General features: G+C 45.0%; 1 long non-coding RNA gene across 1 annotated transcript; it reads right to left on the reverse strand.

Annotated features, from left to right (window-relative positions):
* Positions 1-6,275: 6,275 nt before the first annotated feature.
* Positions 6,276-9,088, reverse strand: LOC106993491 (uncharacterized). The gene is made up of 2 exons (XR_001439731.3): positions 7,875-9,088; positions 6,276-7,510 (listed from the first exon to the last, which is right to left on the reverse strand). It is a non-coding gene; the product is annotated as an uncharacterized LOC106993491 (long non-coding RNA).
* Positions 9,089-9,692: the final 604 nt, after the last annotated feature.

Consider the following 9,692-nt stretch of genomic DNA (forward strand, 5'->3'; position numbering starts at 1 on the left):
GTCAGTGGGCAGAGGCAAGCTGTGGGATCAGGAAGAGACCAGAGATAGGGTGGAGATAGGATGGAGAGAATGGGAAATTGGAAATCCAAGCGCCTAAGCTCTCTCACACTCCAAGCAATCTAAACATGAAGGTGCTGCTCTGGGGCAGACACAGCAGGGATCCTGTCATGCTTCCTTGGCTAAATTACTACGTGCCCTCAAGCTGCTGCTCCTTTCTGCGAAATGGGGGAACTAGTAACCACCATCACTGCCATCATCTCCACCACCACCACAACTAACCTTTATCAGTGTTTTCTATCTGTCAGGCTCTTCTTGCGCATTTTCTCATCCAATACTAACAATAACCTGAGGGAAATGTTCTTATCATGTTCATTTTACAGATGAGGAAGTAAAGGCTCAGTGAGGTTAAGAAATGTGCCCAAAGTCATAAATCCCCTAATGTCCCCCTGAAAGGATGAAACTGTATCAGTGGAAGTCCTACCCACCGCTCCTCCAGTTTATAGATGATCAATACATGCTAACATAAGCATAAAGCTCAAGCTTCCTAAAAGGAAATAAAATGATTTAGATTCATGGAATACAGCAAAGACCACAGACTTTCAGGGAGATAGGGATACTGGGTTCTCAACCCAGAACTTGCTCTAAATCATCCAGAAAGTCGAACTTGTCTTGTCTAGGACTTCATTTCTCCCTTGTTAAAATAAAGGCTCAGCTGAGAGGATTTCTCAGATTCTTCCAGGTGCTAACCTTCTGTGATTTTATGATTCTTATTTTCTTTGTCTGTGCCTTCAGATTCACAAAGAGATGTTAAATTGGATTAGAAGTTACCGGAGATGGACTCCACTGGTATTGAGAGAAGAGTGAGAAGATGCAGGCTTTGTTTACATGGAAAGGGGCAGGATGCAGATCAGAATGATTTCTCCACTTGTTTCTGTTTCTCTATATCTCACACATCTTTCAAGACTCTTCGCTTAAGGTCCACATTGTCTGGGAGGCCTTCCAGTACCAACTTGGTAAATGGACTTCTTTGTAAATATAATCTCTGTGTGCAGCACAGTTTGAGCTGCATTAATTAATTCATTAATGTACTTACTTATACCTGCCTTGTGCCAAAGTGGCATTACGGTGGCTTACACAGATATGTGAAACACAGTGCCATAACACATATTAGAAGGAAATGGGAAAGGAAAACAGAAGAACAAACGAAGGAATGTCACAGGGGATCACGAATGAGGCCAATCCAGGGATGCAGAACTTGAAGCCCCTAAACACCTACTACTGGCAGGCTGTGATTCAGAATCTAAAGTTTCTGGCAGCCAATATGAACAAGGTAGTCCAGTCAGTCTCACAATTTACAATGCCTGTGATATGAGAGAAAAAGAAGGAAAGAAAGGAAGAGGGAAGAGAGAGAGAGAAAAGAAGAGGAAGGAGGTAGAGGAAGAGGAGGAGGAGGAGGGGGAGAAGGAGGGAAGGAAGGAGGGAGAGAGGGAAGGAAGGAAGGAAGGAAGGAAGAAAGGAAGGAAAAAAGGAAGGAAGGAAAGAAAAAAGAATGTTCAGAAGGAGCCCAACTTTTCCTGATGCTGAACCAGAAAGAGCTTTTCCTTGAGTCCTTCCTAAGAGCTCTGTGTTACGTGATGAACAGCATCCTCACCACCCTCACAGTAGACTGGCTCCTCATTCCTTGAGGCTGCTCCCTGTAGCATCATCCTTCAACACAGGCCAAAATTCAGCTCAGAAAAGCAGCTCCACAGGGGACCAGAGGAATATGGTCCGATAGACAGCTCTCTGCTGACCTGGTTAAACCCTGGGGCCCTTGTTAATATTTCTAGAGGGATGAATGTACTGCATCCCCTTCAGGCAATGTTTCATATAGTTGGTCTCTCTCAGCTGAGTTTTTGATGGACACTTCACGGCAATGAGTTCGAGAGTATATTCCCTGCCAAGTACCTGAAGTGCAGCTATTGGGTTGCCAATTAAAGATGGACCCATATGCCTTACAAACACACAAACAGTTGAAATCCATCAACATTGGAGTAGGGTTGTCATTGTCTTACCAACATTGATGAGCCTAACTAGGACCTACACCTGATGAGAGGGCTACCCCCTTGGCTCTGAGCTGAGCTGAAGGAGTTTGCAGGGTGTTTGATTGGCCTGCCAAGCCCCCAAGCCGAGTGTCTGTCCTACAGGGTGTAGTGATTGCTCTGAGAATGGAGACCCTTGGATCTTGCCATTTCTAAAATGAGAGGTTTTGTCTATAGGATCTCCAAGTTCCCCACCAGTGTGAACAATCCTAATTCTAGAAGGAAACTACTCCATGGGAGGAGGGCTGTTAAACACTGGAAAAGCCTACCATTGGAACGGTAAGATTGCCTGCCCCAGAGTTGTAGAGATCCATGCTATCTGGGGGAAATTGGAACAAATCTGCTTGGAGGCAGGGGGCTGGCCTATGGCCTCTGGAATGCTTACCATGATGCGCTTGGTTCCTCTATCTGTGTCTAAGTGTGCATGGCCTGGCGACAGTTGTCTGTGTTCACTTGGGTCCACACCTCCCTCTTCGTGTGAAGACGTGTGTTTACACGAGTCCATCATTATTTTCCCCCTCCCCCCAGTAGCAGCTGTGTCACTGAGAGCCCCTCTCCAGAGTCTTTGCTGGGAAATGTATCATACAGCACAGTACGCCCCTCATAAAAATACAGTAAGTGGCCCTGCAAGTGGTCAGCACAGTAATGGCTCCAACCTAGTGGTGTTCTTGGAGGGGCCTCTTCGGAAGCAAAGCTGAGAAGACAGAACTGAAATCTTTGGGGTAATTAGGTCTCTGGTGTGCAGAAACCTCTTAAATCATTGAGTCAGAAAGGATCTGGTCTTGAAATCATACATCAGGCCAGACTGAGTATGCTCAGTAAGTATGCTCAGTATGAGCTCCCAGTAAGCAGGCAGTTGGCCATGTGGCAGCACCTCTTCATGTTTCTGCATCGTAGCTCCCCCTCCACGGAGACCCACCCTGACCCACATAAGAACACAGTTGTTACTTAGGAGGCACAGGGAGGCTGAGCTAGGGAGCTGATCTTCATGCCTTGGGGGCCGGGCCCTGCAAGCTTAATAGATGGTCTTTTGTCTGGAGGGTGCATGGATGAGGCGTTCATGGAGTAGAAGGATGGCTGGGATAACTGAACAAAAATTTCTTTCACCTTGTGGGTCCTTGTCAAGGACCTAAAGGAAAACTTTCAACCCACTTCCTTCTAATTCTCCAACCGCCCCTTTCTCCCGCCTCAGCCAGAGATGGGGCCTTGTGAGAGGGTGAAAGATTGGCAGGAGTGGTGAGTGTAACTCATAAGAGGGGCAAGAGTGGGCTGACCTCACTCCCAGCCTTCAGCCTTCCCTGCTTCCTCTTAGATGGAGCGGGATGTGGGGCTCTCCTGGGTTCTTCTGGGTTCCCAAGAGTCCTGGCTCCCACCTCCTTGTTTTTCCCTTGAGGGCTCAGTGGGAGGCCCCAGCTAAAAGGCTGATTCCTGCCAGGGCTGCCAGCAAGCCGGGCCAGGTAGCAGTTAAGGACAATAAAAGCAATCAGGGAATTCTGGGGCTGCAGTGGCACGCAGACCTTCAGGGCATTTAGGGAAAGTAGATTAAGAAATCTTTTTCCAGATAAGAGAGCCCTGTAAGGAGGCCAAAGAAAGGGAAATACACACCCCTTTGATCACAAGGGATTGTAATTACTCAGATATTGATTGGGATAATAAGTTTGCCAAAACTCTAGAGAAGGAGAGATATTCCTGCAGGTATTTTGCTTTTGCAGAATTTGCTGAGCTCTCCTGTGAAGTCAAAGTCAATTTGGAGGCCTAGGCCTGGCCCTGGAGCCCAGAAAATGGGAGTTGGAGGCCTTTTCTTTCTGGCAGGAGTTCATTGCAGGCCCGGCCTCACCACGCTCCCTCCAGGGGTTGTTAACACTATCATTATTAGCACGATCATTGCCATTATTAATAACCCTTGGGGCCTAATGGGGTTGAGAGTGCAGTGAGGAGAACTGAAGTCAGCCTCCAGAACAGCGTAAGGCCCTCAGCCTGGATTCCAGAATCTTCTCCAGTAGTTTCCCTACCTCTCTTCTAGAAGCCCTCTCTTTCAAATTTCCTCTGTACCATACCCCCAACTTGTGCATGTGTGCATACATACACACACATACGCGTATACACATGTGTACATACCCTACCTATACTCCAGCCACCCTGATCTTCCCACAATTCTCACACATGCCCACCTGTCACACACAGTTGTGGAATTAGAGCTTTGGCTTCAGGGTCATGCAGACCTGAGTTCAAATCCTGCTCTGCCACTTACTAGCCCTGCAATCCTGAGCAAACCACTTCACCTTTCTCAGCCTCAGAGTCATTTGCAGAATGGGAATAATATTAGCACCTACCTCATCCCGCATACTTGTTGAGAGGATTAGATGAGATGATATAAAGCATTTTGCTCAGTGCCTGCGTTATAAGAAGTGCCTCATTTGAGTATTAGCTATTGCTTTTGTTATTCTACAGCCTTCCTCTGAGATTTTGCACGAATCATTGCTTCTGCAAAGTTTTCTCTCATCATAGTTGTGAACCAAGGCTCTTGTCAATCTTTCAGGCCTAGCCAAGATCTCAACTCTGTCCCTTCCAGAATCTTCTCCTTTTGCTTCCAGTTGTCTGTATCTCTTATAGCTCTTAATCACAGTTTGCTTTGAGTTCCGATTTTGGACTTGAGGAGGACAGGGATTATATCTTCCTCTTTTTATCTTCCTTACTCCAATTCCAGAGTTTAGCACTCTACACACCTTTATATATAGTAAGTGTGCAATATGTTTTTGATTTTTTTGTAATAATAGATATCATTTACTGAGCAATTATTATGTGCCTTTCTTTTTGCATACATTATCACATTTAATCCTCATAACAATACTGTCATGTAATTATCTACATGAAGCAATTAAAAAAGGATTTCTTTTTTATACATATGGGAAATAAGACTCTGGAGAGATGAAATCATTTACTGGTCACATAGCTGATGAGTGGATGAGCTTTGCTCCAAACACAGGACTATCAGTTTCCAAAGACTGTGTATTATGTGCAACTAGGCTAAACCCAGCGCATCTTTCATTGGTCATATCCTAACCGCCAGGTAGGCTGCACACTCAGCAACTTCCAGCTCTTAGCATGCTGTGGTTCTATGAATGGGAAATAGCTACTGAGTAGCTTGGAAAGATTGTAATTCCATCCTGCTTGAGTCAAGAAATGCCCAGGGCAGCAGAGGCCAGCCTAGTTAAGCAAGGATGTAAATATTAGCACAGGCATTACGTGAAAGGTCTTTAAAGAATATAAACAGCCTGGCAAAAGGGGAAGATGGAGGATCCAAGGAGTCCAGCAACAGCCATAGCGTCAGAGGCACTTTGAAGAATATGGTGTGATGAAGTGCCAGGAGGACTTGCCTGTCAACGAAAGACTCTCTAATACATCTCAGCTGACAAAAAGCAGGAGAGAAGGTCAGTTCCAATAGAAAAAAATGCTGATGAGGAACTGAGGTTGAGGAGATAGCAGAAACTTGGCATTAGAGTTCCACAAGTCCAGAAAGACAAGAGTGAAGGGGTACATGAAAATTAATGACTGATAATGCTAATAATAATAACATTGATTGATAATGTGATTGCTATGTGCCCAGCACCATGCAGTGTAAGGAGGCGAGTAGCTGTGTAGCCATAACACCATAGACATGATTATTTCAGAACCCAAGTTCACTCCTTTTTCATCTTTCTTGACTGTTGATACTTAAGGGGACTCCCAACCTCATCTGATTCTTTCAACAAGCATTTATCTCATGTCTACTCTGTGCATGCCCTAGGATGTGCCCTGGGGAGATGGGTGAAACTTGTCCTCTAACCTGGAGGAACTCACAGTCTACTGGTGGACAAGGAACATACATATCTACAATGGAGTGGCATGTTTGTTATTAGAGATGTTTGTTATTATTAGTGTACACGTGTTTTGGGAAATGGGAGGAAGATTTCAGAGAAGAGGTGGTATCTGAGTGGAGAATACTTTTAAGGATGGGTGGAGAGTGAGGGGAGCGCATTGTGAGCAGAGGCGACAGTTTCATAAAAGCTTGAGGCTGTGACAATATATGTTATGTTCAAAATGGCTAAACGGGGACCCCTGAATGTCTAGGATTGGGATATGTTAGAAGCTGCAGTAAGTAGAACCTGAAAGATATGGTGGGATAAAATAGTGAAAAATATTTCAAAGACATTGTTAAATCAATCATCATGTTTATTTATTGAGCATCTACTATGTGCTAAGTATGGAATCTGGCACTGGGACTACAATGTCAAGTAAACCAGGGTTGGTCTCTGCTTCACCCATAGGATGACCACATGTTCCAGTCTCCTTCTTGTCCTGGAATAATTATTAATAACATCTCCTTTTACTTTCAAAAGTGTTCCCATTTACACTGTAAGTTATATGATGATGCTACCTCAGAATTTCAGAAAGACAAACATTAATCAAACAATCACCCAATATGTAACTTCAAATTGTGCTAGATGTTATGAAAGAAAGATGCCAGAGGGCTATTACAGCAAGCATTGGAAAGCAGCTTCATTCGCCACAGGAATTTAGCTTTCTCTGCAGGCAAAACAGACAGAAGGTTTTTAAGTTACAGATCAGATCTTAGTTTTAGAAGTCATGGCATTTCTGTGCTTGTTGAAGATTTCTCTCTCCTCTCTCTTTCTCTCTCTTTCTCTCTCTTTTTCAGAGTCTCGCTCTCTCACCTAGGCTGGAGTGCAGTGGTGTGATCTTGTCTCACTGCAGCCATCACCTCCTGGGCTCAAATAATCCTCCCGAGTAGCTGGGACTACAGGTTCCTGCCACCATGTCCAGCTAATTTTTGTATATATTTTTTAAATAGAGATGGGGTTTTACATGTTGCCCAGGCTAGTCTCAAACTTCTGGGCTCAAGTGATCTGCCCACCTTGGCCTCCCAAAGTGCTGGGATTATAGACATGAGCAACTGTGTCTGGCCCCTCTCTCTTTCTCTTTAATGTCTCCCATTATCAATAAGAATTGGAGAAAATCCAATTTTCATTGTATAGACTTTCACAGTGTAAACGTACTTTTTTTCTTCAGAGTTGCAGAGTGAAAAGTTCAAAGCAAATATGTCAGCCAAAGCTCGCTTTCTATCCTAGCTCTACCTACAGCCAGCTGCCTGACCCTGGACAAGTTACTTCTCCTGAGCCTTGGTTTTCTCATCTTTTATTTTTATTTTTATTTATTTATTTTTAGAGATAGGGTCTCACTTGGTCACCTACGCTAAAGTGCAGTGGTGGGATCATAGCTCACTGCAGCGTCAAACTTTTGGGCTCAAGCGATCCTCCTGCTTCAGCATCCTGAGTCCCTGGGATTACAGGTGCGAGCCACCACCCCCAGTTCAGGTTTTCTCATCTTTAGGAAGGGAGGGTCATTCCCACCTGCAAGGGTGGCTGTGAGGACTGGAAATATGGTGAGTAAAGTGATTAGTACAGTGCTGGCCACATGGTAGGCATTCAAAAAACAGCACCTACTTTAGTTAGGGTTTTCTGAGCTTGTGATTGTCTCAGAATGGGTGCTATGACTGGTGGAGAAATGCATTTCATAGAAGACACACCATTGTCTACAACAGGGAAGAGAGTGGAGGTCAGTGGGCAAGGAAGGGAAGGGAAAGGGCTGCTGGTGTTTCCGCCACTAGAAGGAAATTGGGTTGGAAAACAAACACCTGCCCTTTTTAGTTGGACTCTACATGGCCCTTAAGAGCCAGAACCTACAGACCTGATGTGCTAAGCAGAGTAAGAAAGAGGCATCTAATGGTGTATGCACTAAAAATCCAGACCGCCCTGCATAACCAGGTCCTCCTGGGAACGTCTGGGAAAATCAGACAGTGAGGCTCCATCTTGCTTTTGTCTTCTCTTCCTCATTCCTCGGGCTTGTATATAACTCCCTCTGTGGGCAGAGGAAGGCCCCTGATAGAGGGATGCAGGCAGACACTGCACTGAGTGAGCCTGAGAAGACGGGGACAGAGCAGGCTGCATGGGGTTGGAGGGAGGAGGAACTAGGAGCCTCCGCCCAGTGGCTATTTTGGAGCTAGAAGTGCTGTGACCACTTCCGTCCAGGTCTGGCTTGTGTCCTGACTGGGAGACCAGGCTGCTGGAGTCTGCATCTCATTTTCTTTCTGATTTGCCTCTGGTGTTGTTCTACTGTGTGTTGGTTTTCGAGGGCTGCCATAACAGATGACCACATCCTGGATGACCGTTTGTTTTCTTACTGCTCTGGAGGCTAGACTCCAAAATCAAGGCGTTGTGAGGATTGTTTCTTCTGATATCTCTCTCCTTGACTTGTAGATGGCCACACCCTCCCTCAGTCATCACATGGTCTTTTCTCCGTGCATTCTTGTCTGTGTCCTAATCTCCTCCTTTTATAAATGCCCCTCATAATGGATTAGGGCTCACTCTCATGACATTGTGTCACATTAATTACCTCTGTAAAGACCCTGTCTCCAAATACAGTCAAATTCTGAGGTACAAGGTGTTAGGACTTCAACATATGAATTTTGCGGGGATGCAATTTAGTTCATAACAGACAGCTGGGCAAGTTGCATCTTTGGTCTTCATCCCTTAAGAGAGAAAAAGTGGCTTGGTTGGTCTACTGAGCCTCTTTCCTTGGAGAGGAGTTGAATCAGGAAGCTGCAAGCTTCTCAAAACAGTGCAAATCCCTCTCTAAACCCTCTTGGCTTTACCCAGAGCCAATGGGTAATCCACTGCCTGCTTTGGGGTTCCTGGATGCTTCCTCTTGCTTCCTCAAGCCTGATTTTAGGATCTGGGATCTGCTTTGCTTCTGGTGGAGAAATAGGCGTCTACTCTGAAATTGCCTCCCCTTGGGACTGTTCAAATGTATTTGTCTTGTCTTTTGCAGACGTTCCTTTAACAGAAGAGCGCTCTCAGCCCTCAAAGATCCCATGCAGAGGGCTCACCTACTGCAGGATAAGAGAGCCAAGTAAGTTGCCACGCTTTTTCCATTCACCTCTTCCTTCCTCTGCAGAGAAAGGCAGGAGACCACACCTGTGTTTGTGATATTACAGACACGCTGAGATCCACAAATGTGTCATTAGCCCACCAGGTTGGCACAGAACGGCTGCATCCGAAGGTGATTTAACACAGGTAGAACCCTGCTTACAGATGGGCGGGCTTCCAAAGATTTGCTTGTAACTTAGTTATTATGAATCAGGAGTGTTTTCCTTTCACAGAAAAAGTGTTAAATGCAGGGGGAGGTTTTCAGGGAACTCCTGAAAAATCAATCTAACTCACAATAATTAAAATACGAAATATGATCATTTCTGTCCCCAACACCCAAATTTCATACATGCCATTGTTCCAGTGGGAAAATATATTGTGAGTTCCAACTGTGTGTATCAGGACCAGTGCTTCTTGCTCATCAGTGTAGCTCACCTGACAGCAGCTTCATGGAAAGAGGGTGGGAGGGAAAGAAGGATGATACTGGGCCAGATACTTCTGGACACCAGTAAAACAATAGGTAAAGAGTGTAAAATATTCACATTTTTAAAAGCAGGACCATATAGTTGATTACATTTAGATCTCGTGGTAACTCTGCAAGGATAAGTATTATGATCTCCATTCTAGA

Source organism: Macaca mulatta, chromosome 14 (assembly GCF_049350105.2).
Source record: "Macaca mulatta isolate MMU2019108-1 chromosome 14, T2T-MMU8v2.0, whole genome shotgun sequence".
NCBI lineage: Eukaryota > Metazoa > Chordata > Mammalia > Primates > Cercopithecidae > Macaca > Macaca mulatta.